Raw genomic sequence first — 25383 nt, forward strand, 5'->3', positions numbered from 1 at the left:
GTAGGATTAGAGACATCATATAATTAAGATTAGCATTGTAGGCTAAGGCTACTGTAGGCTACTGTTCTCTTTTATCATTAATATCAGTGCAGTGTAAGCTTAGGTCTATGGGTTACATTTAAGAAATCTAAAGCCTAAGGATCCTATTTTATTCCTGGATTGTTCCCAACCTACAGAATACAGAGAAGTGCTCATTCTGATAAGGACTTTTATTTCATTTTCATTTTATTGGTCCCCTGGCTATGATAAGGTAAGTATTATGGTTGGGATATAGTTCATAATGAAAAAATCTAAACACTCAAAAAGCTTATTTAAGGTTCTTCAGAGTTTCCAAAGACAAAAAGAACAATTCCCACAGTTATTGCCAGTCTTCCAGTAGATTTTTTACCCAAGGATACAAGTTTAAGTTAGAATTGTGGTTACATTTCAATGACTTAAGAATCACAAAAATGTCCAAAACAGACAAAAGAACAAATTGGGATTGGGCGTTATTGTCTGTTTTATAGTAGGCTTTGAACCCCTCAGAGAATAACGCCAGTCCCAAGAATGCAATTAAGGTTCGGGACTGTAAAATAGACAACTTTAACCATCCAATTTAGAGGATAGTTCTACACATCCTGAAAAGACAGGGAAAAAAAAAAAAGGTGTAAGATTAGGGACAAGCCCTTTAATCAAACTTGTTTGCATGGAGTGTCTGTAGTTTATGGTCAGAGCTGTAGTCAGGGTTCAGGCTTTGCAACCTGTAGCATAGGAAGCTATACTTATTACTGGGTTAGTTAAAGCCTATGGCATTGGAAAGAATGCTCATAAGTGCCAGTAATATTTTTATATTAGTGTTATTTGATTTTCTAGGCATCTTGGCTTACTACTAAATAAAATATTGCAAGAGAATACACTCAAGCATTGTTCCCTGCATCATTCCTATTGCTTATCAACAGCTTGCCTACACATCATTCACCTACTCCAAATAACACTCTTCAAGACAAATTCTAAGTGTGATTTTAAAGATAGCTTACTCCAGGGGCAGTTCCCAAAAGGCCAGGCTGGATGGGACAGACTGTTTCGTTCTGCTCTATAGAGTCCTCCAAAACCCATCCACTTTGTACCCACACCTCCTTCTATTCTTGGGCATTCAGCACGCAACTTCTATTGCTGTTAAAAAAATATATAATAATAATAATAATAATAATAATAATAATAATAATAATAAAATATCTTCTCCATCTCCATGATTAGCCTTGAAAGTGACAGTTCTTGAGATGGAGGCACATAGCTATACATAATCTCATCCCAATGAAACTTTGCTACTAAAATCAGGTCTGCTTCTTTAAATCTAATTTTAGCCATAGGAAGCACTGAATATTTTGAAGGAAAATTCTTGGGGGAAAGTTCCTGAAAAGTCTGTCAAAATAACATGATGGTTGGAAAATCTGTGCAAAGATATGATAACTCAAAGCAATTCAATGGTAAGCATGCCCTCAGAACAAGGATGTGACTGCTTAAATTATTCTATTGGTTTAGAGCACTAGAACACTTCAGAAATGCCCCAAAACTCAATTTCAGCAAAATCCCTCCTTGGCCCAAGAAGTTGATGTCTTGAATGGATGAAAAAGTGAAGAGAACTCTCCACTGAACAAATGTAAAGAGAAAAAGAATAAAAACATTCCACCAATGCTTAAAATACATGGAATACCTGGAGGTTACTTAGATAAAGCCTAGCCCAAAACATGACCTTTATAAACACCCTAAATGCATTCACTTGAGGAAAAAAAAAAAAAAATCCTGGCATTTGCAATACAAAGGACATTGAGGAAACAGAAATTTGGATGGATGCTATAGGTATTTTTCATTATGTGATCCCTTTTCTGTTTCTTGTAGCTGAATGAAATACTGAAATCACAAAGGCACAGCTGCAGCAAAACACACTAGCTACAAAAACAACACAATTTATAAATGCCTTGTGTTATTGAAATCTTCCATTTCAATAACCATTTCAATTTCCATTTGAAACAAAAATTTAGTATTTCAGGGTAAGTACTGCATGAAATCTCTCCTCGAATTCTGTTTTCACCTGGCTACAAATTACATTCATTTTGCTATAAATGGAAAATGAGCAGTTATGTTCTCAGTCTATTTGCATTAAGAAAGATGAATCAGAAGCATCTTCCAGAGAACTGTCCATTTCAGCAGTACCCTAACGTTTCCTATTGTGAAAATTCTCTTTCCAATCCACAAGTACAGAATGTATATCTAGCTCAACCTACCAATACAACCTATAGTAGGAAAAGCCTCTAATTTTGATATGAACTCAGGGCCCATCTCTAACACAATTTAGTGGTGGCAGTAGCAGGTGTTCAAAGGATTGACAAGGTGAACACATTTTCCAGCCTCTTGAAAGTTAGTCTCAAAACACTACAGTTGGTGCATAGTGACTGAAATTCATTGTCATGAAATAACTGTAGGCTATCAGTATCATATGTGAAAAATGTTGATTTTAATCCATTTCTGTCACAATGAATACAACACTGTGTTTAACACAGCAGCAGAGAAGCCAAGGGCCAAGGGACTGTTGAGGGGAAAGTACCCAGGTGCTTAGAACCCAGGCTGTAGCTCTTCAGTATCAAAGCTGAAATTCTCTGAAAGAGCAAAATGCAGGCTCTTCCAATGTCATGTCCTGCAGGACAGAGGCTTTGCAACTAAACAGAGCCTTGTGATGGCATAAGGCATTTGTTTCAGTGCTTTGAGTATGCATTTCACAATGTATTTGCAGGTAACCATGTTCACAAATACAAATAGTCATGCTAGTTCTGTGCGTTTGCTACTAGAGCTGTATCCTTTAATCCTCCATTTCCCATATACGTGGTTAGATGGCTACCTAGCCTGTGCAAAAACAGGAGGGAGAAAAAAAATATCTGTGCATGTTCCATACTGAACAAGCAAAAGAAGCACATTTCTATGATTTAGTAGTAGGCTGAGCAGTCAGTTTTTTTAACTGAAGAGTACTCATGAAACCTTCAGAAATGCTGAGCAAGACGTCTAGCTTTCTAGACCGTTTTATGTGTTATGAAAATAGCAAAACACGTACCTTCTCGCAGCTGTCTGTACATCAGTGTGGCAAGTTCACTTCCCAGTAAAGAATTCAAGCACTTAGTTCAAGACTTCTGAGATGCACTGGGAGGGTAAAATAAACAAAATATATTTTTACTTCCTTTGTCTAAACTGGGGTGATATTTTACAGCTTGCATTACTGCAGCTACTCCACCACCTACATACTAGGATCTGCAGTCACGCAACAGAGGATTCCCTATCTTAGTCACAGTAACGCCAGGAAAACATTTACATTGCCCTTGTGGGCAGCTCCTGTTTCACTCATCAACTCAGAGGAAGGACATATCAGTGGGGTTTCCCTGTGTACCCTTTACCTGAAGCATTAGCTGCCTGGCACAGAGAGGTGTTCTGAATGGTATTACAGCAAATCTGAAACAGATAGTAAATACCATAAGTTCTCAACATTAATGAATTTTCATGTGCAGACCTAACAGAGTCTACCACATAGTACATGGTACTAAGTAGGTACCCCTACCTACTTAAATGCTTAGGGCCTCTTCCCCCACAGCTCTTCTTGCCCCTCTTTTTCTTCTTTTCTCCTTGCACTCTATCCTGTTGTCTTCCTTCCTTGTTCCTTTTCTGCTTCCCACACTGTGAAGCACTTAGTTCTGTTCCCTCTACTACACTCTCTGTTGTAAATGCCTCTAATTTCTTAATTCATTGTTGCAAACAACCCTAATTCATAAATTAAACTGTGCTCACTGCCCTGTGAATTAAGTCAGTTCTCAAATTCTGCAAAATTTCTGAATTTGCTGTAATTAAATGCATTCATAATGTAAATATTATTCCTACTGTGTTATTTAACATTTTTCCTTCCACCTTAAATCTACTGTTTTAAGAGGCAGAATACATGCAACTTTAATATAACTTATTCAAAAGCTAGCCTAAGCTGAACTATTTTACTCATGAAATCCTTGTTTCCAGTCATTTGAATTATTGGGCATGAAGTTCTCTCTTAAATATTTTCCCTAGTAATGCTAGATGGCTCTCTTGAAGCTGGTTGCATTTCAGTTTCTCCTGTTTGTATTCTCACTCTTTGTAGTTTCCATTTTCTATTCTCCTTACAAATTATTTTCTTCTGATACTGATACTTCTCAGTTTGAGACAAAGTAGAAGAGAGATTGACTTTCTAAATATTATGTCTGGAATTACTCTTCTATAAATGAAGCAGGTTTTATCATGCTCTAGCAATTGCATTTATTTTCCACTTTTCTTCTACCCTTTCATATGTGTTTATCTGATTTTGTAACCGTTCAATACAAAAAACACATATGGTCAGAGGGAATGGCAAGGAGCAAAACCTCTGCCTTCTTCATAAGAGCCATATCCAGAAGCTTAGTGGAAAATCCTATCCTAAAGCCTTCTCCTCCCAACTCCCAGTATCAAAGTTCCCAGCCTAGCCACAGAAGTGACCTATCTTCCACCAAAAGAACCTTTCTTCCCCCGGTTTGGCTAGTCCTGCTTGAGGGGAAGAGCAGAGGTGGCCATGAGTCCCTTCAGGCAGCCACAGGAAATTAACTACAGACTACTGTTTCTTGTAGGATTACTACCCTGTTACATGCTAATGGGGGGTTGGAAATGGCTGTTTCCACTTCCAGCTGTGTTTTCTAAGACAGCCTTTTTTTTTTTTTCTTCCTTTTTTTTTTTTTTTTTTAAGTAGTTAAAACAAACAAAACCAAAACCCTTTGTGAGTAGTACCTTAAATCAAGATGTTATCTAAGAAGCTTCCAAACTTTATTAAGAAAGAATATTATTTTACTATATGGGAAAATGAGGAATTATGTAATTAATCATATTTATTTCAGATCTAATGGAAAATAGTCCCATAATCACAGAGCAGGAAATAATTTGTAATTATAATAATTATAGAAGAAATAGATGTAAAACTATACACAAGTTTCCAGCAGTGCATAAACCCAGTAGGCTGGGAATTTACTAGCACTATGGGAGACATTCATTAAAACTTTCATATATTGGTATGAAATACCATAATTACTTTGAGAAGAACAGTATCTCATTATAGATAATTACTCCCATTTCAAGCAGCTTTAGGCTATTGGAACTGGCGAGGAGAACTCTGAGGGTGCTGGGTTTTGCACCCTGATGATTCACAGGTTTTGTCACATGAGGATCACCATAACACAAGTGATCTTATGTCTTTGGGTATTCACTATTGAAAAAAAGCTGGTGGCAGGATTTCTGACAGCCTTTAATCATGTTCACTAAATTCCAGCACATGTATTGGTGGTGCATGAAAATCTGAACAGTAAGCTTTTTTAACTGTGGCTGTGTGGTAACAGCATCTAATTACCCATATGCATTTTGTTCAGCTAATTATATTCATAGGGAAGAATAGCTTCTAGAAGCTGTTTTCCAGGCATGTGCCATCAATAAGCCACGTCTGGATGTGTATTATTAGGTTTAATGCCACGCAGTCTGTTTAAGACATGCTCCACTAGCATTCCAATGCTAGTAATTTGGGCCTTAATGCTTAATTACATCACAGCCCTCAGACAGTAACTGGATAGTACTCTGGTCAAAATCTTGACTCAGCAGTGTGAGGTTAATTAGGTAGGACTATAAAACAAATGAGTGAGAGTATCACAGTTTAAAATGCATGTTTTTATTTATTTATTTGTTTTTAATTTTAGTAGCAGTTAACTGAGGTTGGGTACAGCACTTCTCTTGCTTTATTTAGGGAAAGGAAAAGACTCGCAAGAGTTGGAGATTGTATCAGCTGAGTATCAGGCTGCCTGGATCCCATCTCAAACTCAGATGACCACAAAAAAAACAACAACCCTACAAGCACACCAAATTTAACAATCCTTGAAACTATCACAACAGAAGGGCAGGTTATGTGCTGCCAAATACACACTGACTGTCACTGTCAGGAGTCCGTTATCCCCCCACACCCACAAGGTCTAGGAGATATCCTACCTACCAAAGCCTTCCTTGTGTGAGTATCAAAGTATTAAATCAAATGGTGTCAAAATGCCAGTTTCTGTGAAACTTCCTTTGACATATGTAAGGAAAACATTTAGATTATATATATGGCTATGGTACAGACAGCCATTCCCCTGTGAAGCTTGATATTTGTATGTTTATAAAGTATCTGGAAACCCTCAGAAAAAAAAAAAAAAAAGGATGTAAGAAGCAGTGCAAAATAATCCTTGTAACCAGTAACTGGTAGAAGGTGGGCACATTGCTCTGGTTTCCATTGCTGACTGCTGTCTGCAGTCCACCCAGCAATATAGTCTCATTACTCCCACTTAATTCTTTGTTGTATTAAAACAACATAACACTTTAAATAATATTTCAGCTGTATTGTGTTTTCCTTCATTGTGTTTTCCCTGTGCTTTCCTTTCCTTCCTGTACACTTAAACACATAGCATATGCATTCAGCACATATGCATTCAGCATAGCTTTTTCAGTGCTTACTTTATCTCATGCAGGAATCTTGCCTGTAGTTTTCTAACACATTTGCTACACTTATCTCAGTAATACACCTAAAAAAAGTCATCAAAGGGCAGAGAAATGTCAGATTTATCAATGAAGAAGTCACTGGATTCAAGGGGTCTTGTCTTTAAAAAAAAATATATTAAGAGTATGGAATAAATAACCTAGTGGAGCAGCTGTCTTGTCTTGAGCTAAGAAAGGCTAAATAGGAGGTTGGTAGGTAGTGATAAATTGGAACTTATTTTTTCCCTAGCAGTAAATATAGAAAAAATATCAGAAAAGTGGATTGTTGAAATTTCTGGGCCTTATTGCATTCGTTCACTAATCCTGGCTGCCTACTTACCTGTAGTGAGGAATATCATCCCTGACCTTCTTATTATGATACCCTGGGGACAGGATCTGACCATAGCTCGACTGCATTACTACTACTGCATTCAACTGCTCTGCCTCTAGAATAAGAAACTGAAGTAATATGATTACCCCAGCATGTCCCGGAAATGATTTTGCAACAGGATAATTGTTAAGAGTTGTTTAATTCTACTTCTGATCTGTTTTTACTTGCCATCTAATTCTGACCTTTTCCTGACCCAAAAAATAGTTTTCCTGCCAGATGTATTGGAATGGGATGCCACTGGGGACCGCTTCTTCTCTACAGCTGACCAAAAACTAGTCATTTATTTGGAGCATGTCAAAAACAAATAAATAAATAAATGGGGGAAAATACAGAAAATCATAAAACGGACGGCATCATCTGAACTACGATATATTTCAGAGAATTCTACAGGACATGTGTGTTTGACAAACACATCCATAGATGACAAGATTAAGAAAAAAGCAAACTGAAAAACAGCAGGAAGCAAACAAACTGTGAAGGGAAAGGAGACTTACATTCACTTCTCTCTTCTTCTGTACTGATATTTCACTGAAGTTGTTTTTGACTGCAGACAGGAAAACATTTTTTCCCCATTGAAATCAAGTTTAAATAAGGTAAACTTACCACTGAACCAATGCATAGTCTAATCAGTCAGTGTGCTTATTATTTCTCCAGAACATTATCACACTGTAATTGATAATGGAAGGATATTTTTGGAAGGAGTTAAAATACTTATTTCTCAGGATAATTTTGTGCTGAATCCATTGTACTCCAACATACTGATTAATCAATGAGTTCAGAGAAAACAAATAAACAAAAAACAACAACACGTTTCTGGCAAGAAAAAAAAAAATAGAAAGAAAGAAAAGAAAAACTGAATACAGAAGAGGAGAATCAAATCAGATGAAGAGAAAAATCGCCTTTGATTTCTCCTTTCATTTGGTTGCAGGATCCTGACAGGAATTTTCTGAACATACTCCACAGAAACAATGAAAATACCTTCCTCTCTTCTAATTCTAACCTAAGTTTGTTGAAGCAGCTTAGGGGAAAAAAAAAAAAAAAAAAAAAAAAAAAAGAAAAGAAAAAGAAAGAAAGAAAACACTTTTGGTAGATCTATTCAGACAGACAGCAACAATTTCTTTACTTTGGCTAGTAAAATAGTAAAATGCTTGGAAATGGTTCATCTGAACTGACAAACTCCCATGGAAAATTTTGCAGTTCTCTCTCCTCCCCACCCCAAAAATAAAAACAAAACAAAACAAAACAAAACAAAAAACAACAACAACAACAACAACAAAGTAGCAATGTTTGTGCTTTGGAACTAAAGCTATAAGGTACCACTCTAACAATTTTATAGTGTAAATGATTGAATGACAGCCTCTAGGAATATTCCTGTTTCAATTACTGGTATAGACATAGCCAAAATGTCCAAGGGTTGTTCACATTTAAACTCAATGTTCTGGAAAGGCAAACTGCACTTATTACAAGGCTGACTTGCTGTGCTAAGATATTAAAGTGAACTGATTCATCAGAGTTAAGCAAATCTTTGTTTCTTTTAGTAAATAGTCTCAGTGAACTACTGATTCCATATAATCCCAATCATGATAAAAAAATTTGAATTGCTCAACATTAAAGGCTGATTCCATTTCAGAAAAAAAGCATGTAGTTTTTGAGAGCCAAGTTTGTTGTTGTTGTTGTTTGTTTGCTTTTTTTTTTTTTTTTTTTTTTCCAGTCCTTTTTGAAATAATTAAATGAGTCTTACTCTGGGTGATTTTTATGGAATAACAGATTCTGGCAATGTAATGTACCCAGACTATGAAATATTACCTTCTAACATTCTATCTGAGTCTTTATTGAGCTTCATCCAATTCACTTTAGATGGGCACCACTTGACAGTTATACTGTGTTTGTGTTCTTCAGACATTTATTTTGATTCCCTTCTAGTAATATATTTCTTGGTGTGTGCCTATATTAAAGTCTCCAATCAAGCCTCTGTAGAAGAGCTTTGTTGTTGCACCTCTCCATAACTGGAATTCCTTCATTTTATTGAAATCTTTCTGGTGCTAGTTTGATTAACATTGTGTTTAGGTGGGGACTATATTTAGATGTGAAAGAAAGAAATCATTTTCATGAACAATGAAAATATGTTTCTAGGATTTCTGTCCAAAATAACCAGTTTTTCGTCAATTGTCATGTTGATACAGTATCTGACATCTTTTCTGGATCACCAAAGACACCAAAATTTGTCACACTCTTGTCAATCTAACAAATTTGTTATCTAAGCTTGAAAATAAAAATACAGCTATATGCAAAGGGAAAAAAAGGTAATGATACCCTTTTTGAATATCTTTGTTTTTCTCCCTCTTCTTTGTATGTGTGGGTTCTACTGTCAGATTCCTTTTTCATTCCTGACTATTCCCCTAGAAGGAACAACTCCAAGAATGGCAAAGTAATTCTGCAGTGCCCAAAGGTGTACATTCCCTCTATATCTCATCTGACCTCTAGAAGTAGCAGGCTATTTCTATCAAAAATTACTATTTAGCCTTCTTTAATTTTAGTGCCCAGCAGCAAGAGAACTGCTTGCTGGTCAGTGGGTAGGTCCAGCCATCCCATCATGTCTATAAAACAGGAGACTAGATTGACTTATGCAATAATACAAAAAGAAAAAAAAATGGTGTGAAGGAGAGAGAAAAAAAACAACAAGGATGAAAGCTGCCATCATTTTCCCCTGTTGCAATTCTCTCCCTCTCCCACCCCTTCACAGTTTCTCAGGATCCTCTGGAAGAGCAACAAAGTGGTAGGTGATAACACAACTGCACCACATCAAGCAGAGACTGAGAAGACAGCAAAGTTATAAGATATGCAAACAGTTCAGTCTTTATATTTCTTGAGATGTAAATAACATTTACCAAGCTTGTTGTCCAGAAGTTCAAAACTTAGCAAAGGACAGTAATGAACATCTTCAACACTGAAACACTAAATTAAATATGACATTAACAGGAACCATTTAATGCAGTTCAGCTCTGCTTTGATGGCCATTTTAATTAGATTGCTGCTGTGTTGAACTGAAAAGCTGCTGACAGCCTCAGAAAAGCATGGCTTGCAAAATAGAACCTCAAAGACATTGCTGGATCCCAATTTGAATGTATAATTAAAGAGGTACGTCGCTCTGTAGGCGCCTCTTACGGGACTGTAACTTGATTCAAATGCATGGGTATTGACTTGCAACATCCTGGCCTATGATCTGAGTACAAGGGCCTTTTCCTTGATGGGCTCCAGCGGTGGGATGCTGCAACTGCTGTGACAATTGCTCCCTTATTATGGGGCTAATAGGTACTCCGTCTGTTGATTTAAATGTCAAATGTTTGTCACTGCCTTTGTGGGCAAGGAGGTTAGATGAATTTTAATGGCAAGAAGGGGAACTGCTTGCAAAAGTAATTGGAATTCCATCAGAACTAAAACCTTCCACAAAAAATAGTATCCCACACAAATTGTTTGATCTCATATGTAGCACATCATCCCTTCTCTGGCTTTGTAGAGAACTAAGAAAGCTAAAGTCCAGCCTTCCTTGAACCCTAAAGGAAAAAAAGGAAAAATAACTCTTCTATGACTACATTACATAGATACCTTTAAATTTCTTTGAAACTGGAGAAAAAAAAAAAAAGAAACTGAAAAGACATTGTCTCAAAAGGGCAACAGCATCATAACTTCATCATCTCATTTACATATCTAGTCACTAACCATTTAGAATTACATACACATCTTGCAATTTAGCAGGAAATATTTTGCTGCCAATAAGTTCTGAAATCAGGCTGGCTGGTATTGGAAATCAGTTCTGGTATTGGCAGTTGGCTGACAATGGATGTTACTTTACAGCCTGCGGTGCAACAAGCATAGCTAAAGGAACTCCATCTTCCTCCACACACACTTTGGAAAACAAAGATCAGCTCAATAATAAATAACAAACAAGACTGAAAATAAGTTATTTTATACAGTCTCAGGAGGGGCTCAGTAGGAAATACTAGCAAAGACTTTCAGAGAATAAAGCTGGCCATGCAATGGAAGTGTTCAAAAACTATTCTGAATTATCTTATACTATTTATATTAAACTATTTTGAATTATATTATATTATTATTCTGAAATTTTCATTGAAAAGAATTATGGAAATACAGTACAATTAATTCAATCAGGGAAACAAGTCAATTTCAAATGCAGCAGCAAGAGCTTCAAACTTCTTTTGATACTGTCTTATGGAAGATAATGGATAAAATATCCAAAATTAGTATCAACACAAAGAAATTAGACCAGAAAATTCAGTTCAATCTGCCTCATAAATGAGAAACAAAAGAAAACATCATGAAAATGAAACGCTGGAAATGGAAGACAATGAAAAATATGTTAAATAAACATTTAAATAAAATGCAAGTTGTCATAGGATGCAAGGAGGTAGTTAGAATTCAAATAAAGAAATCAGTTTTGATATCAGAAAGAAATCAGAAATCAGCTTTTGTAGTTAGCTAAGTCCCACAGGTTTCATGAGATAAATCCAAATAACATACTATATGTGAGGGAAGAGTTAAAAACAGAATAACTGCCCAGCATGTATAATCAAATGTGGTCTGTGTGATTTACAAGTCTCTGTGGTGAGACAATGGAACAGGCTGCCTAGAGTGTTCGATGTCAGGATGAATGGGGCTTTGAGCAACCTGATCTGTTGAAGGATGTCACTTCCCAAGGCAGATGATCTCTCAAGGTCACTTCCAACCTAGACTATTCTGTGGTTCTATGATTATGTGATTCTATGATTATTACTTCTTCCTCCTCAGTAAGGTCCTCAGCCTGAAACAGTCTCTTTCTTCTGCAAACCTGCATTCAGTGGGTGTTCTTATGTTGTCATCATTTCAGTTCAGACCAGAAGTGCACTTCTGAGTGCAAATGTCCCTATCATCTCCACAGCCCCACTACACACCTCCTTCTGTGATTAGTGACACCAAAACCTGCATTCTATGAAGGCACTTGACTGCAATTGACTGTGGTTCTGCATCTATTATCCTAAGTTCCCCTCTCATGTGAACATGATGATAGGAAATGACATGCTGAGGTAGGGTCTGCAAAGCAGTCAGCAATGGGTACCAGTGACAGGAAAAGTCTGGGCACACTATGGGCAGCAAGTTAAACATGTTCTTAGTGGTTTATGAAAAACAGCATTTTTCTGGAGATGCACTGGGGCAGAAGATCCAACTTTTGCACATCTTGCATCAAAGCTCCTTTTTTAAATAGCAAGACTATCACCTTGCTAGCAATTTACTAGGTACCAAAAGTCTAGTTATTTTGTCTGTTCACTCTTCTCATCTACTATTTTCTTCTCTTTCCCCCTACATTTCCTTTCTTCCTGTTCATTTGCACATGCCTCTGCCAGAAGCTTCCCTGCTTTTCTGATTTCCTTGCCTCTTTTCCACTCACTATGCATCTGCAAAGGATGCAGAGATGAAGAAAAATTGTGATGTATACAGGTCCCTATAATGTGAACCTAAAAACAAAGCTGGAAGGAAGTACTTGCTCAATTCAAGAAATAAGCAATAATTGTTGTGCTGCAAGTAAAACTGAAGTAAAGGCTTGAATTGTCTTATAATCTTTAAAACAATTTGTGCGTGGCAATTGACATTTTCCTTGGATAAAACCCTAGATTGTCTATTTATTATTTTGACTTATCTCTTCGTCTTTACAAATCCCTCTTATTTGAGTTCTCCTGGCTACAGATCTGTTGGAAAAGGAATAAAGCATCTACATAAAGTACATTATAAATCCAACCAAATACCACCAGAATTACTGACAGGAGTAAGATGTGTGCGATTATCAGACTAACATTTCAAATCACTGTTTAGTTTAGCACTGTACATTATATCTTTAGTGTAATTTATCTGAAAATGTAGGTCCACTTTTTGAGATCTATCCTTCTCAGCCTGAAGGAGAATTTGCTGATGAAATGAGCAAGCATGGAGGCATATTGCATAAATCTTTACATTATTACAAGAAAATATTTTATATCTGCAATACTCTGTCAGCATCCTTTAAGAAAAGGAAGAGGAAAATGCAAATGTCAGATTTTTGCTGTACTTGTACTTCCTTTTTTCAGGGAGGATTTCCCTACATACACTGTCATAGCTGGAGAAGCTGAAGGATTAATCCTATCAACAAGGGGAAGGGACATGCGGCAACAAGGCAAATGGTGAGGCAAGTGCAATTGACCAATGCTGAAGAAAGTCAGACAGTGTAAAATGACTGAAATAGGTAAAATGACTCAAGATTTGGGGATCTTGAACAGGAGTGTTAATCCCACAAAAAAGAATTTACTAACCCTCTATGAGAACATCGTTGGACAACATAGGGATAAGTGCACTTTCCATGTCTGGAGGAGAATGGTGGCCAACAGTGTGGATAACTGAAACAGGTTATTGTGGCCTGAAGAGGCAGAACAAGAATTTCAGATGAAGCAGGCTGTAAAACAACATTGTTATGGTCTGGGAAAGCCTATGAAAAAAGCTCAGCAACCATCCCTGTCAGTGCCACTCATGTTTCTAGGCAGAAACTTTGTTAAAGAGGGCTGAAAATTCACCAACATCAGAAACTGTCATACAACTCCCATCTACCTTTCCTGGCAAGTGCTGACATGATGTATACTTCACTAAGTTTCCCTGCAGAAATACAGCAGTAGGTGGCAGTAGTTTGCGGTGTTTTGCACTTCTACATTTAGATTAATCAGGTCAAATTTGAAGCATTTGCAATAAATGAGGAAAAGTATCTACATTTGGCATCTATCATAAGATCTAATTGTGTAACTACAAACTTCTGCCAGGAGATGAATATCTGTAAAGCAATATATACATATTCTATATATTTCAAGGCATGTTTTAGTAAGCTGTTTTGTCACACTGACATAATTAGAGGAAGCTATGAAAGCCCTGAACAAGGAATTATCTATTTTCCATAAAACCTGTGAACCTATGCAAAATTCAGTAAAATTGTATGCTTTGTAATAATTATGGAGAATTTTGAACATTTCATATCTGGGAAATGCCCTTCAAGCTAAGCTGTCACCTAACAATTTTATCAAATTGAATTTGTTTTCTTCTGACTAGTGTTGGAATATTGGTTAATTTAATGCCCAATATTACAATAAACAGAGAAATATAGAGGTAAACATCTGGGTGAGGATGTGTGCACGTGTGCATGTGTCTGTGTGCGAATACATATCTATTCAAGTAAAAGGATTGCATATGAAGTTTGAAGATAAATATCTCTCTTTAATATACATTCACTGTGTGTACCAATGAAAGAAAACCTTTTAAAAGCTTCAGTAATTCCATTAGTGATAAGTATCTCTAAACTATTGTTTTTATGAATATTAGAAGGTTTAGCAAGGGAGAAAGATTGTAGTAGAGCTTAGGGATATGGTTTAGTGGAGGGCTGTTAGCGTTAGGTTGGAGGTTGGACTCGATGACCTTGAGGTCTCTTCCAACCTAGAAAATTCTGTGATTCTGTGATTCTGTGAAGATTGAATAATAAACATATTTGGCCAGCCTACTGGCCTAAAATATACCTAGTTTGTTACGGCTGGTAAAGAGCTCATGGCATAAAACATCCTTCAGTTGGAAGGCTTTCTCCTGTTTCTTCTCTCCTTTACACCTTGCACCCACAGTGGACTCCTGCTCACAGTGACAACATCCTAGTGTAATGTTTCTTTTCCCTCACACTGTTTTCTTGCACTAATCAGCAAGAGAGAAGACAAATTACTATGTTGGGTTGACGGCAGCTATGGAAACAACCAGAAATGCCAGCTTGAGCAAAGTGGGCTGCCCACTGGAGCCCTGAGGGTCGGTATCAGACAATGTTTTCTTGTTTTCTTCATTGTTTCTATTTGCTTACAAAAGCACACAAACGGGGAAAATTGGACAGTGATTGCCTCTACTCATGCGTGCAGTTGGTAGCAAGAAGAGCACAGTAAATTAAACAAAATGTGTAGCCTATGATCTCGAATCCCTGCCTCAGGATAAGGCTCATAGAAGGTTTTTTATTGGTAGGGTATTTGTACAGTCAGAGAAGCTGTCCATTTTGGTAATATGTTTCCTTTGAGCACTTCAGAGAATTCTCCAGATATTGATTAAGCTTCATAATGTCCCTAAGTATCTCAGATTTCTGTTTCTATATAACAGATGAGTGGCCTGAAGGGCAGACAGAAATTTGGCCCAAGGTCATAAAAGAGATATTGACAGGATTCAAAATAGCTCTCAGGAACTGTGGTATGAGTCTCCTTGCTTAAATGCACAAGAGTGAGAGCACACATACTGTAATCACAGTTTACATTTCCGAAAGCTTTCCTATATGAAATATGCTATAACAGCAAACAGGATGCAGAAGAAAATGTGCAGTATAATGCAGAGGCATTTTATGAGATTGTGAACATGTTTCTAGTCTGATTAATTTTATTCCTTAAAAATAAAAATGAAAGATTAAAAAAAAATAATAAAAAAAATAAAAAAAAAAGAAGAAGAAAAAAAAAAAAAGAAAAACAAGCAGTACTGTTCCAGCTAATAAATGACAAAAAGCATTGGGAAAGGACACGTTACTTTCATCTGCCACAATTTTTCTTTTATTTGCCAAACATCATACCTAGGGAAACATGAATGATATGAGGATATCTATCTTCCTGATCATGACAGAATTACTTTGGGCAATTTCCAGCTAAATTGCTAGAGCTGGTTGAAATGTTTTCGATAAAGAAATTGAAAATGTTTGCAGAATATTTTTCTTCATGCATTGAGAATTAAAGTGGAGGTTCTGTTTTTTTCTTATGCCCTTTCCCCCCTTCTTCCTTCAAAATGGGTAAGAGAAGATAAAGGAAACAAAGAAAGTGAGAAAAAATAAAAAGGTTTTGGACAGAAGTGGAGCATTGGAGTATGAATATTGTAAGAAGGAAACAGTCAAAACAAACAAACAAAAAACAAACAAACAAAAAACAAACAAACAAAACAACAAAAAAAAATGCGCAAATGAAATAGTCCAGAAATTAATTTTTGAAGTCATGTTTTTCAATTGTATTCATATCCAAGCCTGGAAAAAAAAAATCAAACTATCTTAATCTCAAGCCAAAAATGTAAATCACTAAAGTAACCAATTTTCTTTTTCTTGCTACACCATGTTCCCAGAAAAATGATGATCTTGACAATACAGCAGCACAGCTTAAATTTTGCTATCACCTCCTTCATTATGGTTATTGGGTGCTATTTCCATCTTAAATTTAAATGTAGATTCTAATCCTAAAACTTGTATAATGTGTTAAAGCTTTTGAATTGAGAGTTCTACAAGTGTTTCCAAGTTTCTGAAAACAATGAATGGGATTCACCACTCTTTTAAAACACTATAAGAGAGTGGTGAATCAGGCCCACTGTTTTAAATAAGGCTCTGTTCTTGCAGACTGCAGATCTGACTTTGGGTAAGTCCAAGTGATTTCCATCAATTTTAGGACAGCCCAGCCTGCAGATTCCTGAGGGGCTAATAGGTCAAAGTGACAGCCCAGATTCCTCCTGCCCTTGAATTTTCATGTCTGATTTCATTATTTGCATTATTTTCAATTCAAATTTGCATGTGTGCACACAAAATGCAAAAGCAATTAATTACATCTATTTTAATTCAACTGGAATAAGGAAATCTTTACTCACATTACATGGGCCACTTGCAAAAAATGGTTGGTATTATTTATTTTAACACTTGTGCTAAAGTTCTGAGGACCACCAAGAAGATTAGAGGTTGGAGGACATATAATATGTCAGACTAGGGCAGCTTGTTTTTCCTATCTTGAAGAAGAGAAGGCTGGGGGAGATCTAGTTGGCCTTAGCTCCCTAAAGGGAAGGATAAGGAGATATGGTCTACTCCCAGAAGTGCTCAATGAAAGACCAAGAGGTGACAGTCACAAGTTGCAGGGAAATTTCAACTGGATGCTGGAAAAAAAATCAGAATGAGGATGGTTCAATGTGGGAACAGATTGCCTGGAGAGTCTGGGTATTTCCATCCTCAAAGATTTTCAAAATGTGACTGGAAATGAATCTGTGCTACCTGCTCTGACATTGAATTTGAGCAGAGGCTGGACAAAACAACCTCCAAAATGCTCCTTCAACATAAATTATGTTATAGTTATTCTACAATAATGCACTTGAGCATCCTTCTGAACTTTTCTGAACCCGAAAATAAATACTCTTTAAAAGTCTCTTATGTTTTCCACTTTTATCATGAAGTATAATCACTTGCAAAGAGCAGAGTAGTAGGGGAAGTTATTGTGTAAAGTGTTATAAGGATCAATGAAGGCTTCATAGCTTCTGCATTTACTGAACCCAAGTTACCTACATGGCATTCAAAATGGAGATTAACAATGCAAAAACATTGCCACTTTGAATTTTCCCTTGACTATCATCACCTTTTCTCTCAAGTCAACATAAGAAGCTTATCAAAACTTATCAGCAAAAAAGGAAAAGAATCCCCATGTAACGCATAATGCAAGCAGGGGTTAATTATAAAAGGAAAAGGTGAACTTGCAAAGCTGTCCTGATGGAAAACCACATCCCTGAAACAGTAAATGAGGGTTTTGGAAGCATCACCTGCAGCATTGGCTATCGGCTAAGCTGTACACTGCTTTTTAATTATTGCAAAATCTGTAGTCAGAAAGGTTTGGAAGGCAGTTCTCAGCAAGACTTGCTGAAGAAGGAACATTCAGGAACTTCACAGGGTAGGAGGAAAATTGGGATTTGGATAACTGAGCAGCCATCTGTCCCAGGTTGTTAATAAACAGACTCCAAGGGGCCTCCACCATGGCTTTTATCTGGATATTATTTTAAGTGCTCATGGGGAAGAATTTATTCTGCTTGGGGATTTTTATTACTACTGCTATCATTATTTCTGTAGCCAGGAGGGGCTGGAGATACAGGATATTGGCAGGGAATAACTGGAATATGAAGAAACTAAGGGAAATATGGCATGAGCTGCAGGTGGGTAATGAGAATGCAATAAACTAAAATCTTTGGCAGGGAACTCTGGCAGAATTATTACTTTATATTATTCCTAATTTTAAATAACTTCCAAATGACAACCACTGTAGTACAAACTATCTTTCCCTCATGTGATGTGTTTCTAGATTCTAAATGCATGAGAAAGTATGATTTAATAAGTTATTTGCTAACTCTAAGTGAAGGATCCAGGCTCTCCTTTCTATCATTATGCTTTAAGCTCCCCTGTTGTACTAGCTAGGACATAAACAGAAATGGCAATACTAGCTCAGGGTTTTCTGTAAAATGAAATATAGGGTGGAATTAACTGGGACTATTATCAGAAAAAATCCCAGAGACCTGCTCAGTCTCACTAGAAATATACAAAGTTGAGTAGCCCTGAGGGTGCCTATAACCTTAAGTGTCCTAGAATCTGTGATGCCTCTCACTGACGTTTCCTACAGCAATGCGAATCCATAAATGTGGGTTCATGATGTGAATTCATAGGTGACATTACTGCTGATTTATTGTTGTTTTATGGAAAGAGGAAGGTCCCTAGCTAGATGTAAATGGCCTCTAGGTGCTCTCCCTATGCCCTCTGCTATAGTGGAAGCAGAGTGAGAATTCGCTGCATATGTATTAATTTCAGAGGTTAGCAAAAGGTGGAGGAATATATAACTGCACTTTGCTGTGAACATGATTGTTCCTCTGTGTTGAAGACAATTAACTGTGGCCCACAACTCTTTTAATCAGCTCTTAGGCTGCTTAGGGCTCTCCATACCCATTCTAGCTGGAGTACAAGGTTTCTCTATGTGTGTTGTTTCAATGGGATGCTTTTTCACTTGCAGAAGCCCATACAAGTTGGAATTAAATTGCGAGCCTTGCCAGCAATTCTACGCACTCAGGTATACTATCAATATTTATTGTTGGCCTTGCTCCCCACATAGCACATCAATGAGATGAGCTGTTGGGAAAAATAAAATAAAAGAAGAAAAGTGACAGAGGTATCAGACATATTACAGGCATTTACTAAAATAAAAATATTACAGTTAAAAATGAGTATCTTTATATATATATATATAGTTCTATTGCATATCTTTGCATATAAATGCACGAACATGCAGACACAATACTTGTTTGTTATAATCACAACCACTTAATATGCTGGCTCCCTGTGTAGCCCCGCCTCTATACAGATTTTATCTTTTTAATTTGCTATAAGTGAGATTTTTTTTATTTTTTTTATTTTTTGCTAGGCTGATATATGTCACTTCTCAATCCGCTGCATGCAACTCTTCATTTTCATGGGAGAATAAGATGTTAGACTTGTCTTAAGTATCCTCAATCACAATACTTTTTGTTTCAGTGCTTTGTACATCCCAGCCCTCATTCCTTCTGTCCCTAGACTGTTTACATCCTGAGGAGAAGACAATGTTGCCATGGTATGGGTGGACATAACAGAAATATTTTGCAAAGAGTTTACAGCTTGCATTTTAGATAAAGTTTCCCATGGGATTTAATCTCTCTCCATGTATTTCAGATTGGCTTTTTCTGCAGTAAGTACCTGCTCAGTTTAGCAATTTCCCATTGTTCTAATTTTACTTCATTTCAAAGCAATGGAGTTTTTATAAGCATATGTACTCCATATACATAGCTACAACCTCTGTTTAAAACATTACAGCTGTCATTGGAAGTCCACTTCTCAATCAGTGTTTGTCAGTATAATATGACAAGCAACTCTGCAGACACTTATAGGTCTAATTATTGATCAGTGGGACATTTTTCTCTGCTCAGCCCTGTTACAAAATGGAAAAATAAGCATTGTATAGTGTGCCTTTCCTTAGAAACTTCAATACGATTGTAGATGGCATGTTATTAAAATAGGTTAATGGATTTTTCTTTTATCATACAACTCTTGATTTTGAATACAGATTTCCATAATAAGATTTTCTGAATCTGCACAGGGAGAGTCAAGCAATAAATAAGAGAAAGAGTAACATTTATGCTACCATTTTCTATTCTATTATTATGACAAAAATATTAAATTTCTTAGACTTCTGGGCTAAATTTACAACAGTTTTCCTGCCATTGACTTTGTCCAGGTACTGGGCTGATTTTAATCTACCATTTAACCATTCACTTTTGGTGCCTGTAGTGGAACTGCATGATTTTACATGGAGAGGAGAAGATAAATCTATGGCCCAAATAGGGATTTACATTTTGAAATACGGACATGTTTAATTTCCTATTAATAGGGAGGAAAAAACGAAAGAAATTGGAAAAAAAATCTGATGTATAAACCACTGTGCCCTTTTGTTTGGACTCCCTTTGACCTCAAGCCCACAGCCTCTGCAAATAAAGACTTTCTAGAGCAGGCCGTGCTTCTGTCTTTATTGAAGACACTTAGGGAATCAACAAAATGCCTGTAATAACCATAATGAAAGTCTGTCTTTTATTCTGCAGAGTTCATCCAGCCACACCTAGACAATAAGGTTTTTGTTTCCTCAAGATTCCTACACCAAGGATCTGTATGGGATTTGCACCACTTTCTCAACTCTCATTTTAATAACTATCAACAAAATCTATTATGAAGAAAGTTCCCTTTAAGTAACTTTTTTTTTTTTTCTATTTAACACTCCATATTTTAAATGTTCATCTTTGCATGAAGAGTGTTGGATCTTTATGGGTGGAGGGACTCTTGGCTTATTCAGAGGAGACTGGATCTGTTTACTTAATTTGCTGTTTTGGAAAGGAAGATGATATAATCCCTTTTTAATATTCCAGGAAAGGTTTTGTCTGTCTATCAAGGTATTCTTCTCAGTCAAAAGGTCCCCTTTCTTTCTCCTTTTGAATTAACATAACGAATGCCAGCTAGCAGCAAAGCTTTGAAAACAGAAGTCACTTCAGTCCTTTATAGTTAGCAATACCTTTCCCTTCATACACTCATTCAGAAAGTTCAAAGAAACTCAGAGCACAAAAATTTTGACGTCTAGGAGATGTGATTCATTCCTGCTTTCTGTGCTAATCGGCCATCAGGCTCAGATGGTGCTCACAGCTGGGACATACAAGGCATAAATTGACTGCAACCATATCATTACCAAAACCTCCCAAATAACAGGCCAAAGAGGAGAAGAGGTAGGGAATGTGGAGCCTGCATGTATTGGGGTACTCAGTCCACAGATACCCACCTGCCCCAGGGACAGCAGTGGAGAGGACAGAAACAGGACAGGCTAGGGCAGGAAGCCAGCAAGAACTGCTTCCCTCCTCTTAAAAAGCTGTGACTCCTGCACCTGTGTGTGAACAGGGAGAGAAAAGAGGAGGTGCCCTGAGCTGAGTGTGAGCATCAAGGGTGCAGCATGGCTGGGGTAAGAGCCTGGCCAAGAGTAATGTATTGCATCAAAACAGAACAATCCTCACTAGCACAGCCCTTGTCCATTCTGGCAGGACTCTGATAAAGTACAGGTTTTAATTTAAAGCTGTCCTCTCCTTGGTAGAAGGTTTGGATATTTGGAGAAATCCAGCAAGAGACTAGTATCTTTTAAATAGTGAGTCACGTTCAGAGAATTCCACTTCTTTTTTTTTTTGTCTAACAAGCTATTGCTCTAGATTTCATATAGTTTGAAAGTGTTGGCAAAATTTCTTAAAACTTTGTATCTACTAATGAACGGTGTATGTGTTTAAGTTGTGCCAGATCATCTCAATAAGGTAGGTTTCTTGCTCCCTGGTTTGTAATAAACAAGAGACATTGACACCAAGTGTATCTAGTACACAAAGAGCTGCATAGATAATCCCTCAAAAAAAAAAAAAAAAAAAAAAAAAAAAAAAAAAAAAAAGGAACCTCAACTAAGAAATTTGAACAAATGGTTCAGAGAAAGCTGGGTATGGTGGACGTACCTCCATGACTTCCTGACTTCCTGTGGAAATGGCCTTTTTGTCAAAATGATCTCTGGGGCCCACCTTGTTCTGAGCAGCCTTCAAGCTGTAACAGAGGGTAGAGTCTGGGGTGGACAAGGCTGATGGATGCTTTGGCTGAGCAGGAGTGCTCTGGCACTAACTTTCTCCTACCGCATTTACCTATATTTTCTCAGTGTCCTTATCTAAAGGCAGGGCCTTGAGACTTCTTGTCCAGGAGTCTGTTAATCTATAACAAAATATCCACCTAAACAAGCAAAATAAATAGTCCTTTTTTTCCTCCTTTGTTCCTTCCCAGCCTATTTCTCTCCTACTCACCCTACAATTCTTCCACTAACTAACTCTCATTATTTCCCCTGAAAATTCCCATTAAACAAGCATTCGGCATGTGCCAAGTGTTACCCAGGAAATCCAAAACACCCACACACAAGCAATGAACTGATGTGAAATCAGGGAGAGCAAGAGAAATGATGAAAGGCACAGACAGTGAATGCTTACGGGAAAGTTGCAGAGACCTGGATACATTCAGTCTGAAGGAAAGATGAAAGACAAAAAACAGAGTTTACAGACAAGAAAAGGGATGCTGTGAGAGGCAGAAAAATCTATTAATCTGACAAACTAGCTGAAGGTTTGAACTGAAGCTGCAATTTAAGTTACCATGAAGAAAATAGATGTTAAGTATTTACTCAAAAGAACAAAATATTCAGTAAAATCCCATTTTGACCATCTCACTGGTCAGCACCTGCCTCCTTTTATGGCAGCAATATATTAAAATCTTGAGTGGACAGAGTATGTTTTTGTATCTCAGACTGGCAGCGGTGACAGCAGTAGGCTTGCATCAGCCTTTTTCCGCAGCAGGAGGTGCAGTCAATTTTTTTAGAATAATTTTGAACATTTCCACTTATAATATTTCCTTGCTACTGATGGGGCCTAGAACACTGCCAACACCCCTGAGCTATCTTGTGTGTTTCTCATATGACACAGCTTTTTATAGCTGCTATAAAATTGAAGTTTACTGTGGAGTGAAAAAATAGTGTCTGTCTGGATGGCTGAAAGTAAGTTTAGACTCAAAATTCTGTGAATTCTCTGGACTAAGCAGCCACCTACTCTATGGTTATTTGTAGTTGTGAGGGACAGGCTGTGACCCAATCCCCCACAAGGCTGAAATCCACAGGAGAGAATCATGAATTTGTTTGGGAATGGAGTTTTTGTTGTCCTCTCCAAACTTTCTAAATACCACCACCACTGAATATATCAATGTTTCATTGAATTTGTAAAAAGACACAGAAAGAAAAGAGGGTCTGTCAACAGAGAAGGAAAAAAAAAAATGAAAACAGTATATAACTCAAAAAAAAAAAAAAAAAAAAACACTCTGAAAGCTGTTGTGATGGCTTTTGATGAAGATGAGAGTTAAGATGGGTTGCACTCCCATGGATTAACTTACAAGCACACTAGGAAGTACAGAACTGGAAGCCACTACTTTGTGTCATTATTAAATCTCTTCACTTGTTCTCCTCACAAGGAGCTTTAAGAAAGCAAGGCTTCTAAAAGGTTAACAGCAAGTACTCACTGCAATTCCAGTCTCTGATGAACAGCTCACATAAGCTTTTATTGAGGGGTATGACAGTTCTACAGATAGATTTGCCAGATAGATTTGCCAGTCTTTCTGCTTTGAGGACCTGGAAGTCACCACCAGACTTCATGGGTATCTACACATTTTAATTTATAAAAAAGGATAAAAACTCCACGACTGACTAGTAATCAAATATTTTATGCCTTCTATACGACTGTGGAGAGGGGGAGTCCCATGGTTATCTCAATACATCAAGTACAGAACAGATTTATAAATCAAGAACTCTTATACGACTAAATCCAGGGGTACATTTAAAAGACTGCTGGCATTTGCAAAACTTACTGAATGGTTACTGTAAACCATAGGGAATATGAATGGTTTTGTTTGTGTTTTTTTTTTTTGTTTTGTTTTGTTTTGTTTTTTAGTTGTTTATTCCTCCCTTCCTTCCTTCCTTCCTTCCTTCCTTCCTTCCTTCCTTCCTTCCTTCCTTCCTTCCTTCCTTCCTTCCTTCCTTCCTTCCTTCCTTCCTTCCTTCCTTCCTTCTGTCCTTCTTTCTTTTATAATAAGGTTACTGAGGAGGCAGAGGGGCAGACCTGTTGACCCATCTGTGGAAAATGGTAAATTTGGATTTGAGGACTATCAGTGACAATGTACAATGACAATGACAATACTAAAAGCAGCCATCAGTCAAACCTAAAGAAATGGACTGATAAAATCAAAGCTAGGAAAAGAGCATGAAAGTCATTGATAAAGACTGAGAAAATTAGATTCATCCTGTAAAAGAAGAAAACTGGATTGGTTACTGAATAGGCAAACAGAGAGGCTGAGAAGTGATAGCTCTGAAACACGAGGACTGAAGAAGCTAGTGGCACATCAAGCTGAAGGAAGCATTTCCACTGCAAGAAAAGTCTGGCCAGAGGGAGCAATGAAGTGTGAGTAAGGGTTGATCGAAATCACACATGCATTTAAAGACTCTACAGATCACCATCTTTATGAAAAGGAAAAACAAACAAACAACAACAACAAAAAAACCTTAAAGGCTTTCTGAAAGCTCCAGAGCTAAAGACACTGCCCCAAAAGTTAGATGTATTGTGTTGGTTTAAGACACAGAATCTCATTTTAATGGCTTAAGGAAAAGCAGCTCTCAGGGATCCAGTGCAGAATTTGAAATATATATATATTTATATATATATATAAATAAGCACATGTGCATATGTGTGAAGGAGACTGTTTTAAAATCCTTTGAAGATCTCAAAGCAGTTCTGGTTTCATTAGGAGGAGTTTCTCCCAGCAGGCCTGTTACTTCTGCTTGCAGGTCTGACATCTCCTGACAACAAGCAGGCCTGGGACCATGGCCAAGGGGGGCACAAGGCAAACACGGCAGGCAGAACAGACACATATCTGCAGATAAACACCAGCCAAGCATAATGTTAGGGATCTTGCCATGAGAAGGCTGCTGCACACAAAGTGTCCCAAGAGCACCTCCAGCAGCCTTAAGTCAGCCACCACTGTTTCCTATAGCCCTGAAGAGGTAGGAGAGGCTAGAGGTACCAGTGGAAGGGCCTGAATCACCACCTGAATTTTACGGTGCTGCTTTCACAGAGCCACTCCATCCCTCAGCATCTCAACTTGAGACGATGCTACTCTCCTTCCTCACTGGCACACCGCAGAGCTCTATTCATTAGTGTTGGTGGCCTGCCTTAAAATTCTTGACTGAAGTGGGCTGAAGGAGTAAAACACATTAGGTACAAAGCATGCAGATGATATTGATGCTCAGACAAAATATGCTTCAATAAAAGCTTAATAACTTACCAAGAGGCAATGAACCCAACTGTGACCTTAAATGCACTACTCCTGGTTAATTTACAATTCCTGGCAGGTTTCTACCTTGGAGAGACAATCAGCACATGCTATTTCAGAAGAG

The 25383-nt window shown here is 37.3% G+C and overlaps 1 long non-coding RNA gene across 1 annotated transcript; it reads right to left on the reverse strand.

The window, feature by feature from the left end:
• Positions 1-566: 566 nt before the first annotated feature.
• On the reverse strand, positions 567-25383 carry LOC311433858. Its single transcript, XR_014690991.1, has 4 exons — positions 25272-25383; positions 3423-3477; positions 3086-3171; positions 567-1152 (listed from the first exon to the last, which is right to left on the reverse strand). It is a non-coding gene; the product is annotated as an uncharacterized lncRNA (long non-coding RNA).

This window comes from Aythya ferina (genome assembly GCF_964211825.1).
Source record: "Aythya ferina genome assembly, chromosome: 3".
NCBI classification, from domain to species: domain Eukaryota; kingdom Metazoa; phylum Chordata; class Aves; order Anseriformes; family Anatidae; genus Aythya; species Aythya ferina.